Raw genomic sequence first — 12,872 nt, 5'->3', positions numbered from 1 at the left:
CTGCGCGCTCTCCTCTTGGGGGCCCCCTCGCGCCCGAAAAGTGTCGATGTTCTGGGCGTCACCCCTGCCATCTTTTGATGATGGGATGGATGTCGCGCTGTCCTCTACATCGACGGATGTAGAATTAGATAGTGTTTAGGCTAACGAGCATTTTTTCGCTCATAACCTAAAACTCCTTTAATACTCCACACTATGGCACTGTTACAGTGGAATTGTAACGGTTATGACAGGCATCTTGCTGAGTTACGTCAGCTCATTAGTGAGTACGCAGCGAGTATAGTCTGTATTCAGGAGACAAACTTCAGACCTGGTCATCGTACGGTCTTGAGAAATTTCAGACTATACTCGACAGAACGGTACTATGCTCACCGGGCGTCCGGTGGTGTTGGCATTTTTGTACGTTCTGATACCTACAGCGAAGAGGTTCCATTAAGAACTCCCCTCGAGGCTGTAGCTGTTCGCGTTCCGCTGCCTGTCATAACAACAGTGTGTAATGTTTATTTTTCACCAGGTCACGCTTTTAACATAACTGATGTCACTGATCTTATCGATCAGCTTCCACCTCCCTTCCTCTTGTTGGGTGATTTTAACGCCCATCACCCCATCTGGGGCTCTGAGACGCCTTGCCCCAGGGGGAGAGAGCTGGAACATTAGTAACAGAGCTGGATTTATGTATTTTGAACACGGGGGAACCAACTCACTTTAGTGTGCGTTACGGCACATATTCTCGCGTAGACGTAAGTCTATGCAGCCGAACGTTGGTTCCACAGTTTCGGTGGCATACACACGATGATCTCTGTGACAGTGACCATTTTCCCATCATTCTTACTTTGATGAACCAAAAATCCGTCGAGGCTCCCCCTCGATGGATTTTGAAACATGCTGATTGGCCAAAGTACACATCGTTAGCTGCCTTTAACGATGATATCAGGCAGACCGTCGGCGAGGAAATAACTTATATCACCCGAGTTATTCTTGCTGCTGCTGCGGAGTCCATTCCGTTCTACTCGGGGACTCCTCGCCGAAAGCTCGTTCCTTGGTGGAAGGAAGAAATAGCAGCAGCTATCAAAGAATTCCGTCGCGCTCACAAACGATACCGTCGACAGCCTACTGCGGCCAACTTGATAACATTCAAGAAACACCGCGCTAAGGCGCGAGTTCTTATTCGTCAAAGTAAGAAGGCTTCATGGGAGAGATATGTGTCGTCTATGACATCACATACTCCATCATGTCAAGTGTGAACTAAGCTTCGACGTATTTCGGGTATCCATGGATCATCTTCTGTACCGGACATTTCCATTCCAGGCAATATTGTCACTGAATCCCTCCTGATTGCTGACCATCTAGCCAGTCATTTCGCGGATGTATCTGGCTCCGGGAATTACCATCCTGATATCCTTGCTGTGAAGCGAGAGGCAGAACATCATCACCTTAGTTTTGCCTCTCAATCTTCGGAGGACTACAACGTGCCCTTTACGGAGTTGGAACTCCGCAGCGCCCTAGCTCTTTGCAAGGACACGTCTCCTGGACCGGACAACATCCACAACCAGATGTTGAAACACCTTAGTGATGATAGTCTACTCTATCTCCTTCGTGTGTTCAACCGTATCTGGATGGAGGGTGATTTTCCGTCTCAGTGGCGAGAGGGCATAGTCATTCCCGTCCTCAAACCTGACAAAGATCCTAAGTATGCAGGAAGTTACAGGCCGATTTGTCTTACCAACTGCCTGTGTAAGCTATTTGAGAGGATGGTAAATCGCCGACTCGTGTGGTGTCTGGAGAAACAAAGACTCTTATCCGAATACCAGTGTGGTTTTCGAGCCGCTCGATCCACCACTGATCACTTGGTCCGCCTGGAGAGCTCTATCCACGATGTGTTTCTCCGTAAACAGCACTTGGTAGCTGTTTTCTTTGATTTATAGAAGGCCTACGACACTATATGGCGATATGGTATCGTTTCAGTCCTGCATCAATGGAAATTCCGAGGTAACTTGCCGGTATTTATTGCGAATTTTTGTCCCTCCGTCTATTCCGTGTCCGAGTAGGGAGGACATATTCGCAATATCACGTTCAGGAAAATGGAGTCCCACAGGGATCGGTCCTTAGTGTCACTCTGTTCGCGATTGCCATAAACGGTATTGTCGCTGCTGCTGGTCCAGCAGTAATACCGTCGCTATATGTGGATGATTTTGCTCTGCACTATAGGTCGTGCAGTATGGCAGCCGCAGAGCGACAATTACAGCAAGCTATTAGGAGGGTGGAGAAGTGGACCTTAGAACATGGCTTTCGGTTTTCTGCCGCAAAGACCTCCGTTGTCCACTTTTGTCGTCAACGTACTCTTCACCCTCATCCTGAGCTTTATCTAGGAAATGTCGTTCTTCCAGTTGTTGACGCCTACCGATTTCTTGGGCTCCTTTTTGACAGTAAATTATCGTGGGAGCCACACGTGCGGGAGCTAAAAGTGCAATGCACCAAGAGGCCTAACCTCTTGAAGTTTCTTAGCAGCACTAATTGGGGAGTTGACCGCGTGGTGCTCCTGCGATTCTATCGGGCACACATTTTATCCCGGTTAGACTACGGCAGTGCAGCATATGGCTCCGCAAGACCAAGCGTTCTTGCGAAGCTGAACAGTATCCACCACAGCGGGGTTAGGTTGGCGACGGGAGCTTTTCGTACTAGCCCCATCGCTAGCCTGCTCGCTGAATCTGGTGTGCCGCCTGTACACCTGAGGCGCCAGCAACTCCTCCTTACGTATGCTGCAAATTTGCGACAGATGCCACTTCATCCGCTATCCCTGCGTGTTCAACCATGGCAACCGTTTGTTGTACGCTGCTCATCCTCGTGCGACGCGGCCGGTTGGGATACGCTTGGATAGCAGTTATGAATTGTTTGACGTCCTTTCGATTCCTTGCCTTGTCAGACAACCAAGTGGGGTACCTCCGTGGGTTGTACGACGACCTGAAATCATCCTGGATTTGCACACTGGCCCGAAAGGAGACACGGACCCTTCGATTTATCGGAGGATCTACCTGTCCGTTCTTGGCCGCTATCCAGGTTCAGTCGTCGTTTACACGGATGATTCAAGGACAGATACGAAGGTGGGCTGTTTGTTCGTTGTCGGAAATGATCGGTTTCTTTTTGCCCTCCCGGAAACTTGTAGTGTGTACACAGCGCAGCTTTATGCTATCTGTGGAGCTCTGCGGTACGCACTGTACAATGAACGCCGACACTTTCTCGTGTGTACTGACTCCTTGAGCTCGCTCCAGTCTATTGATACTTGTTTCCCTCGGCACCCTCTGGTGCAGCGGATCCGGGACCTGCTGGCCGGGTGTTCGGATGCCGGCACCAGAATTACGTTTGTGTGGCTCCCCAGCCACATGGGCATAGAGGGAAACGAGTTAGCAGATGAGGCTGCCAAGGAGGCAGTTACACTGCCCCCGTTGCCTTTCAAGGTTCCAGCAAGTGATATTCGCTCTCAGCTGAGACATCTGGTTATGTCTCATTGGGAGATGGAGTGGCAGGCCATCCCACTTCCCAATAAGCTGAGAGCGATAAAAGGAACAACGAAGGTATGGGGGACTTCCCTTCTTGCTTCGCGGAGGGAAGCCGTGGTATTATGTCGCCTTCGGATCGGCCACGGTATCTTGACGCACTTCCATCTACTGAAAGGAGAACCCCCTCCGGTGTGTACCTGCGGCGACCATCTTACCGTGGTACACATCCTTACGGAGTGTGTGGACCTGGTCGATCTGCGCCGGAGTCTTAACCTTCCGAGTTAAATCTCCCTTATCTTGCGAGATGACGAGCAGTCAGCAGACCTCGTCATCCGCTTTATAAGGGATAGCGGTCTGTTTTATCGTGTGTGATGATCTCCTTTTTCCTAGTGTTGTTTATGTCAGTTGCGCTTTTTTCTCATTGACTTCATTTTAGTTTGTGTTGCGCATTTTAATGTGTTATTTTAACGTCTAACGTAAATTATGTGTTAATATCTGTACTACTGGGCAATGCCTTATTCCTTCGATTTCCTGTACTTTCTCTTATTTTAATAGAACATAGGGCATTGCGTATTAGATCCACTGACTGTTTTAATCTCACCCTCATTTTTCTTCATCACCATTCTTTTTTAACTCTAGTCAGTGGATACTTTTTTAAAATTTTAACTTCATGTCTCATGTCATTCATTTCGTTCCATTAGGGGCCGATGACCTTCGATATTAGGCCCCTTAAAACAACAAGCATCATCATCAGTACCACCACGCAGAGAACACCAAGGGTCGCTTTTACTTGTGCGTAGTACCAGTATATTAGGTACGAAATAGGTTTTTGATTAGTAGCATACAGGATCACCGTGCGGTCGTCTTTTTCAGTACCTGTGATATAAAGTACCACCATATGAGCAGGACCATAGGATGATAGCTACCATGGTTCTGCCTTGTCTATGATTAGTACCCACTATATGAGGAGCACCACGGGATAGGGGAAGGTCTCTGTGGTTCGTACTCTTATGTGATGAACACCATAAGTTTGCGTTGCCTGTAAATGGCGCCGCAAATTGAGAAAAACATAGGTCTGTATTATATGTCGAATTTCATAACCTCTGAGTTGTACAATTATGTGTGGAATATCGCAAGCCTGCTACTTTTGATTAGTACTGCAACGGGAGAAATACCATGGTTCTACTTTCCAAGCTATCAGTACCGTTATGAGGGGCCGATAATTTCTATTTTGGACCCCGTTTAGACTGCAAGCATCATCGTTTCAGTGTTATGTTATAGCAGTAGTCCCTTGGTCAGTAATTCTATTCTTTCACGTCAGTTTGTGTGAATGAAAAGCATTGCGGGTCGCATCCACTGATTGTTTTAAATTCATGTCCATCCATTCTTCGTTCTCACGCTTTGAATTCTGGTCAGTGGAGAATTTTAGACTTTTAATTTGTCATTCCATTTCGTCTCATTTCGTACCATTAGGGGCCGATGAACTCGATGTTAGGCCCCTTTAAACAACAATCATCATCATGATCATCATCATCATCATGTTTTTTTTATTTGTTCCTATAGAATACTGTAGAATCGATCCACTTGAGGACGATTAAACCCGCGAGCCTTTACAACTGATGTTGGTTCTGTTGTCCGCAATACAATTTCGGGATGTCGACTTTGAAACCCCTTCAGCCAGTCAGCTCCAGCACTAACATTTTTTTCCATCGTGAAGGACAAGGGATTTTATTTATATTGGCAAAATTATATGCCAATGTCATAAGTCCATAGAAGAGACTGTCCATTTCTCTTAAATAGTCAACCAGTTCAATTCCTCCTTCCTCACTGAAAACCATTCTAAAGCTGCCTAACTGCTCCTTGCTAGAGCCGGATTTGTAGTGCCGGTACAGCGTAGAAAAAGGCAGACGGTATTTTGTAGCAACGGAGTTAATAGGATTTGTCCTACATTCCACCAGAGCTTTCTTCATCGTTTCTTCGAACCAGCTGCCCTGATCACTGCTTCGTTTGTAATTGTAAATCATCTGCAAACAAAAATTACAATATTCAGATTATTGTTGATGCACTTGATGTTAATTTTATCATGTTATTTAGTAATTGTTAAAATTAATCTGCACCGAGCTCGATAGCTGCAGTCGCTTAAGTGCGGCCAGTATCCAGTATTCGGGAGATAGTGGGTTCGAACCCCACTGTCGGCAGCCCTGAAGATGGTTTTCCGTGGTTTCCCATTTTCACACCGGGCAAATGCTGGGGCTGTACATTAATTAAGGCCACGGCCGCTTCCTTCCCACTCCTAGCCCCTTCCTATCCCATCGTCGCCATAAGACCTATCTGTGTCGGTGCGACGAAAAGCAACTTATAAAAAAAAAAAAATCTGCTTTAAACAGGTTACATTCCTACTGGAGCTACCAGTCTGGTCTGCATTGTAAAATAAATAAATAAATAAATAAATAAATAAATAAATAAATAAATAGTTTGGTATTTCTATAAAGATAAGCTATTAATCATTCTAAAGTCATTATGGGCAAAGTATTCAAGAACATTAACCTGCCCGGGCAAAGTGAATAATGATCGCTTTGCCCGGTTACGTGAACGATGTTGATCCACGAAATATCACTGTAATATTTGTCACAAACGAAAGGTAATCATTGATTTACTCAAATAAAGTCTCAAATCCCAGGTTGGTTAAGAAATACCGTCGTTACTAGCAAGAAATATGTATACGCATTTACTGGCTGTAAATAGGAGTCCATGGTGTTGCATTCCGCTGCTTGCGCCGTCTTTTGTTTCTTTCTTGAGGTTCAGGGCTGGCACCGATGAATGGGAGTGCTATGTCTGCGATTTTTGTTATCTTTGGCAATATGTCTTGCATTCCGCTGCTCGCGCCGTCGTTTTTTTTTTTTTTTTTTTTTTTTCTTGAGGTCCAGGGCTGGCACCAACGAGCTCTCTTTCTAGCGAATGAGAGTGCGGGTATTTTGTTGAAAAATAGCATGATCCCTGGATCAATACATATATATATATATATATATATATATATATATATATATATATATATATATATATATATATATATATATTTTAAAAGGAAAATAGCATGATCCCTGGACCAATAAATCGTTTAATGAATCAGTTAGTGCACATGAAGTGACAGCCCATCAGATTACATCGAATGGAGAAAAATCAATAAAACGACACCAAAGAACTTCAGCGAGCAAAGACATCACAGACGACAGTGTTGGACAAACAAAACACTTACGAAAGCGCTGCGACGTAGCAGAAATAGTTGTTGTAAGGCAGTAAAGTATGTATTCTCTAAAATAAAATATTTCGTATTATTTCGTAATCAACCTGGGATTTGAGTCTTTATTTGAGTAAAAGCAATTACTATCTTCCATTTGTGACAAATATTACAGTGATATTTCTTGGATCAACATCATTCACGTAACCGCTTTGCCCTATTCACTTTGCCCAGCTGTGCTCCATTAAGGAAATCGTGACCGAACGCTTAAATGTAATGTAGCAAAAAGCAAGCAAAGTATGTCAATAAGTGGTTGGGAAGAACACTAAAATACAATGTAATCACTTTTAAAATAGTTATAAATATAAATGAACTAGCAAGATACCCGTGCTTCGCTACGGTATTATAATTAAATTTATAATTGAATGCTTAACGTTTTATATATAATCCGCCGAAATTCGCGATCTAAATCCTTTTCTGAGAGAATACCCCACAATTCGTGATCTGACTCGTTTTCTGAGAGATTACGGCAAAGTTCCTCCCGTTTTTCAATCTTTCTTTCCAGCAATCGGTTTCGTGATACTCCCACGTGGCGCGTCCCAGGTGGCGGATAGGGGGGTCCTAACCGGCTTGCCGGCGGACTTGAGGGAAATAAAATACCTCTCGCGGACCAAACACACACCCCCTGTGGGTGGGGGAGGCAGACGAATAATACACCCACGGTATCCCCTGCCTGTCGTGAGAGGCGACTAAAAGGGGCGACCAAGGGATGGTTGCATTCAAACCATGAAACTACATGTGCTTAGTACCACCACGCGGAGAACACCAAGGGTCGCTTTTACTTGTGCGTAGTACCACTATATTAGGTACGAAATAGGTTTATGATTAGTAGCACACAGGAGCACCGCGCGGTCGGCTTTTGCAGTACCTGTGATTAGTACCACTATATGAGCAGATCCATGGGATGATAGCTACCATGGTTCTGCCTTGCCTATGATTAGTACCCACTATATGAGGAACACCACGGGATAGGGAGAGGTCCCTGTGGTTAGTACTCTCATGTGATGAACACCATAGGTTTGCGTTGCCTGTAAATGGAGCCGCAAAGTGGGGAAAACATAGGTCTGTATTATACGTCGAATTTCATAACATCTGAGTAGTACAATAATGTGTGGAATACCGCAAGTCTCTGCTACTTTTGATTAGTACCGCAACAGGACGGATACCATGGTTCTGCATTACAAGCGATAAGTATCATTCTGAGGGGCCTCTGATCTGTATTTTGGACCCATTTAGACACCAAGCATTCTCGATTCAGGATTGTGCTTTGGAAGTGGTCCCTTGGTCTGTACTACTATTAACTATGATAGTTTTTAGAGACGGATCCACTGATTGTTTTAAATTCATTTTCATTCATTCATTCATTCATTCATTCATTCATTCATTCATTCATTCATTCATTCATTCATTCATTCATTCTTCATGACATTTTTTATTTTGGTCAGTGGATGATTTTGAACTTTTACTTTGTCGTTTCATTTCGTACCATTAGGGGCCGATGACCTCGATGTTAGGCCCCTTTAAACAACAAGCATCATCATCATCATCGTTTCGTACTTCCAGGGCTAGGTCCAGGTATTCCACCCGGCCACTTGGGTCCCTAAATCTTTATCATCTTTTCTTGTAAGCATTTTAATATGGATCAAATCCTTGAGGAGATCCGGCGTGGTGTCGTCTTGGATGCCTTGGCGGTACTGAACCCGCTGCCGGACTGCAATCGTAGTCATTACCTGGCCTGGATCCGTTTCCAGCGCGGTCCGCACATTTTGACGACGGTCCAGAACATTATTATTATTATTATTATTATTATTATTATTATTGATGGTCTGGAACCCACAGCAAGTGCAAGACCGCTACTTGGCGGTAAATTACAGCCTATGCCATTGTCATTGCTGCCAATGTGACCAGCATCATCGTCGCGCGTAGGCAAGTGCGCGAGATTTCTGGCGACACGAATGATATTCTTCCGTGAATTATTGACCTTATTATAGAGGTGAACAATTGCACGGTCAATATTTCATATCGTTTATTTCAAATGTGTTTAATTTTTTATTTATATGCCAGGATAATCTACCGTAATCTAACTTTATGCACTCCAACGAAAAAAAAGGTTCTTGAAAAGGAACCCAGGAAAAATTAAAAATGATCAGTTCATGATCAGAATAAGTACATAATGAACAGTAAAATCAATTGGTCTCAACTCCTTTTTCACCCCACTGCCGTTAAGTTGATTTACCCCCACCCCCAAGAAAAAAGGCGTGTTTCCTTATGTTTAAAGGAGATTCCAAATACCAATGTTCACATCTGTTACCTTTAGTTCTGAGATATAAGTATCCCCATAAAAAGAATTAAATTTTTTTACTTCCTTTCACCCCCCTTCCCCCTAAGTGAATTTCCCATTAAAATACTTGTCTCTTTAATAGTAAATGATCTTCTAAATACCAATTATCACGACTCTAACATCGTCGGTTTTTGAGGTATGTGTCTACATAAAAGGAATTCAACTCCTTTTCACCCCCGCCTACCGAAATGATTTCGCCCAGAAAAGATGTTTTCTTTGTTTTTAAAGGAGATCCAAATATCAATTTTTATGTCTGTAACAACTTTAGTTTTTATTAGATGTAAGTGTTCTCATACAATTAATTCAATTAATTTTTCTATTTTTCACCTCCCACCCCCCTCCACTTTCCTTCATTGGATTTTCCGAGAATATGTGTTTGTTTAATTTTAAAGCAGATTCCAAATACCAATTTTCACGTCTGCGAAATATTTCGTTTTTGAGATAATAGTATCCTCATACAAAAAATACAACTAATTTTTCAATTTCTCTCCTCCCTTTACGGTGGATTCCCGAAAACAAAAAATACGTATTCCTTTATTTTCAAAGGAAATTTCAAATACCAAATTTCACGTCTGTAGCATCTTCAGCTTTTGAGATATCAGTATCCTAATTAAAATAATTCAACCCCAATTTCAGTCACTTTACCCCTCCACCCAAGTGGTTTTTCAGAAAACAAAAAATACATGTCTCTTTATTTTCAATAGAGATAAAAAATACTAATTTTCACTTCGGTAACATGTTAAGTTTTTGAGATATGCTGTGGAAATGCTCATTTAAAAATTTCACCCCCTCTTTAGTTCCCCTTAAGTGGAGTTCCCAAAATCAAATCACCTATGTTTCTTTACTTTTACACGAGATTCCAAATACCAATTTTTACGTCTGTAACATTTTACGTTTCTGAGATATAGTGTAGATATAGTCTTTCTAAAATTTCACCCCAATTTGTCACTCCTGTTTAATCCCCATTAATTAGATTTTCCAAAAACAAAAGAAATAAGTGTTTCTTTAGTTTCAAAGGAGGTCCCAAATACCAATTTTCATTTCTGTAATATCTTCTGTTTCTGAGATATAAGTATCCTCATTTAAGGCATTCAACCCATTTTTCACACCGCCTGTTGGGATTTTCCGAAAACAAAAAAATTTACGTTTCTTTATTTTTAAAGGGGATTGTAAATACCAATTTTTACACCTGTACACTTTAAAAGTTTTGAGATATTGTGCCCTATAATGTTTTTGATTCTCGTCAGGCTAATGCCGAATTCGAACCAAGAACATCATAGTGATCCATACATCCAAGAAAAGATGTATGTACGGCACATGTCTTACCTTACAGGCGTATCCACAATCCGCAGCTCAGTAGAACATGAATCAGGGCATCAGGGTGAAAAATGAAGGCGTAAAAGATAACTTAGGTGGATACGATATGATGCAGGGTAAGAGAAAAATCCAACCAAAAAAAAAAAATCTAACAGAAAACATCGCTGCATTCAAAGTTTTACAATCAGGGATTTATTACATAAAAATACTATTTACAAATATATGAGCTTTCAAATGTGACTGGGGTAAAGATAATGTTGAGCCGATGACTACCAGTTCACTGCCTTCACGAAACAGCTTTGATGTAACAAGCATGGTACAATTGTGTAAGTAATGAAATAAAGAGACAATGGATCTGCTGAAATACACATCTAACGGTAATCTCTCCATAAAATTTTACTATGCCTCGTACCATCGAACCCCGGTGCAAACAAATATAAACACATAATGTACAGTGCCCTGACCCGGTATCGATCCCTGGTCCCATGAAGAGCAAGGCGTTGAATATTCAAATACAAACAATATAGAAAGGAACACAGCCAACTTGTCCAGGGGTCAAGATCAAACGGGCAAGTGTTAAAATAAAGCAGAACAAACAGAACTAAAATCTCTCCTTGCGTCAAAACATCAAGGTCGTCCTCTCCCCTCTACACACTCGACAAGCTGCAGACAGCAATATAACCGAGTTTCAAGACTGTGACGTCAGGCACAACAACCCTCACCAGCAGTGCACTCGACAGGCAGCGGTCCACACAATTTATGAGCTCAGCTGACTGACGTGTAGCTGAGTGCTAAGAAACTTCGCTTTTCAAAGTACCTCACATAATCTGTCTGCTAAAGCGCTCTTTTAAATACACATGGGCTACACGCCCTCACCTCAATATCACCAGCAATACAACAAATCTCATTTCCGCCTCCAATGGGCTCATCCTTGATAATACAAAGGCACAATTCAGTAAGCTATAATCACATAGCCATAATAAGGCATCTCAAATGCATCTAATACACTCTTAATCTGTGCTGGGGCTCTCTCATATCAATTCATACAGTTAGCTACATGCATAATGCCCACATCTCTCAAACATACGGACTCGCTCACCCTGTCAGTAAAGCTAGGTGAGTTACGGGGTAAATCCTGATCTCAAATACACAACCTACGTCTGCAGAGACATATGCCTAAACGCTACACAATAAACAGTGCCTGCCTGTCAGACTTACCTAACATGACCAAGGGGGTTCGACCTGACCCATGAAGAATACACGTACACTAACATAATACTATCGAAATGAAATATAATCACACCAACAAGGGATATACAACCTACTACCTACCCTAATGTACGGGGTTCGAGCTTGAGGCCTAGCTCTTTATTACCAAGAAGTTTCCTACCATAAACTAACCTGTTGGCTGACGGCCCCCCTGTTCCTATCTAAATTTAAATGACATGCTTGAAACAGAATTGGAAAGCTCTGACGTTATATGATTGATGACATGACGGAGCGGCCCTTCCTGTGGACCACTGAATTTACCACATCATGACAAACCGCGACGCTTGCAGCAGATACCGGTGGACGGCTGGAGCCATACTATCTTGCGTGAATCTTTCTTGCTGCTCCTTAGATGGTTGGAAGATGTCCCATTCGATGTCGCGCTGATCAGGTACGCCCAACGTTCCTGTGTCGATTCCCGATGTCGTGCCGGCTTCAACTCCCGTTGTGGCTTCCTCGCAACGATGATGTAGAAGCTCGTACTGGCTTGATGCAGGGGTAATTTCTGGCAGATTCAGTAGTGCTAGTTGTATGTGCAGCTCGAAGATAAAACGTTGTTCTAGGTGCCGACTCGCAGCATGACGAGTTCGTTCATGCAGCCTTATGGTCAGAGAATGAGGCTGACGTGCCAGGCGGCCTTGCATTTATAATCAGGTTGGCGTAGCCACGCCGTTGGATCGCGTGTAGGATACGCGCGCCCGCGACTCGAAGTTTTCCCGCACAAAGCACGTCAAGTACCCTACTTAACGAATGCATTTATGATTACAGCCATATTGCATATCAAAATTTAGCATAAATTATGCAGGTTGCAATTCTTGTATCAGATCCAATGCATCTCTTTCGTAACCAAAGATATTAATTTAATTCCTTCTTCCCTCCGAAAGTTAGTTTGCCGGGATCCGGGGAGCGTCCCCAATGTTCATTAAGTGGCTTGGCTTGAGCCATAAATCCCTTTAATCGTCTTGCCTAAGCTACCGACAAAGGAGGTCGCATTGAGCGGTGAGTCCCGGGAGGGGGAGTGGAGTTCGAGAGTGTGGAGTGCTGGAAGGTCGCCGAGAAGTGGGCCGACAATGATTGGTATAAAGCAGTATAGAGCGACGATAGGAAGATGGCAGAGGAAAATGAAGAAAGAAGAAAATAAACCAGGTGGGTG

Source organism: Anabrus simplex, chromosome 4 (genome assembly GCF_040414725.1).
Source record: "Anabrus simplex isolate iqAnaSimp1 chromosome 4, ASM4041472v1, whole genome shotgun sequence".
Taxonomy (NCBI): Eukaryota; Metazoa; Arthropoda; class Insecta; order Orthoptera; family Tettigoniidae; genus Anabrus; species Anabrus simplex.
Note: the sequence above shows the minus strand (reverse complement) of the source record.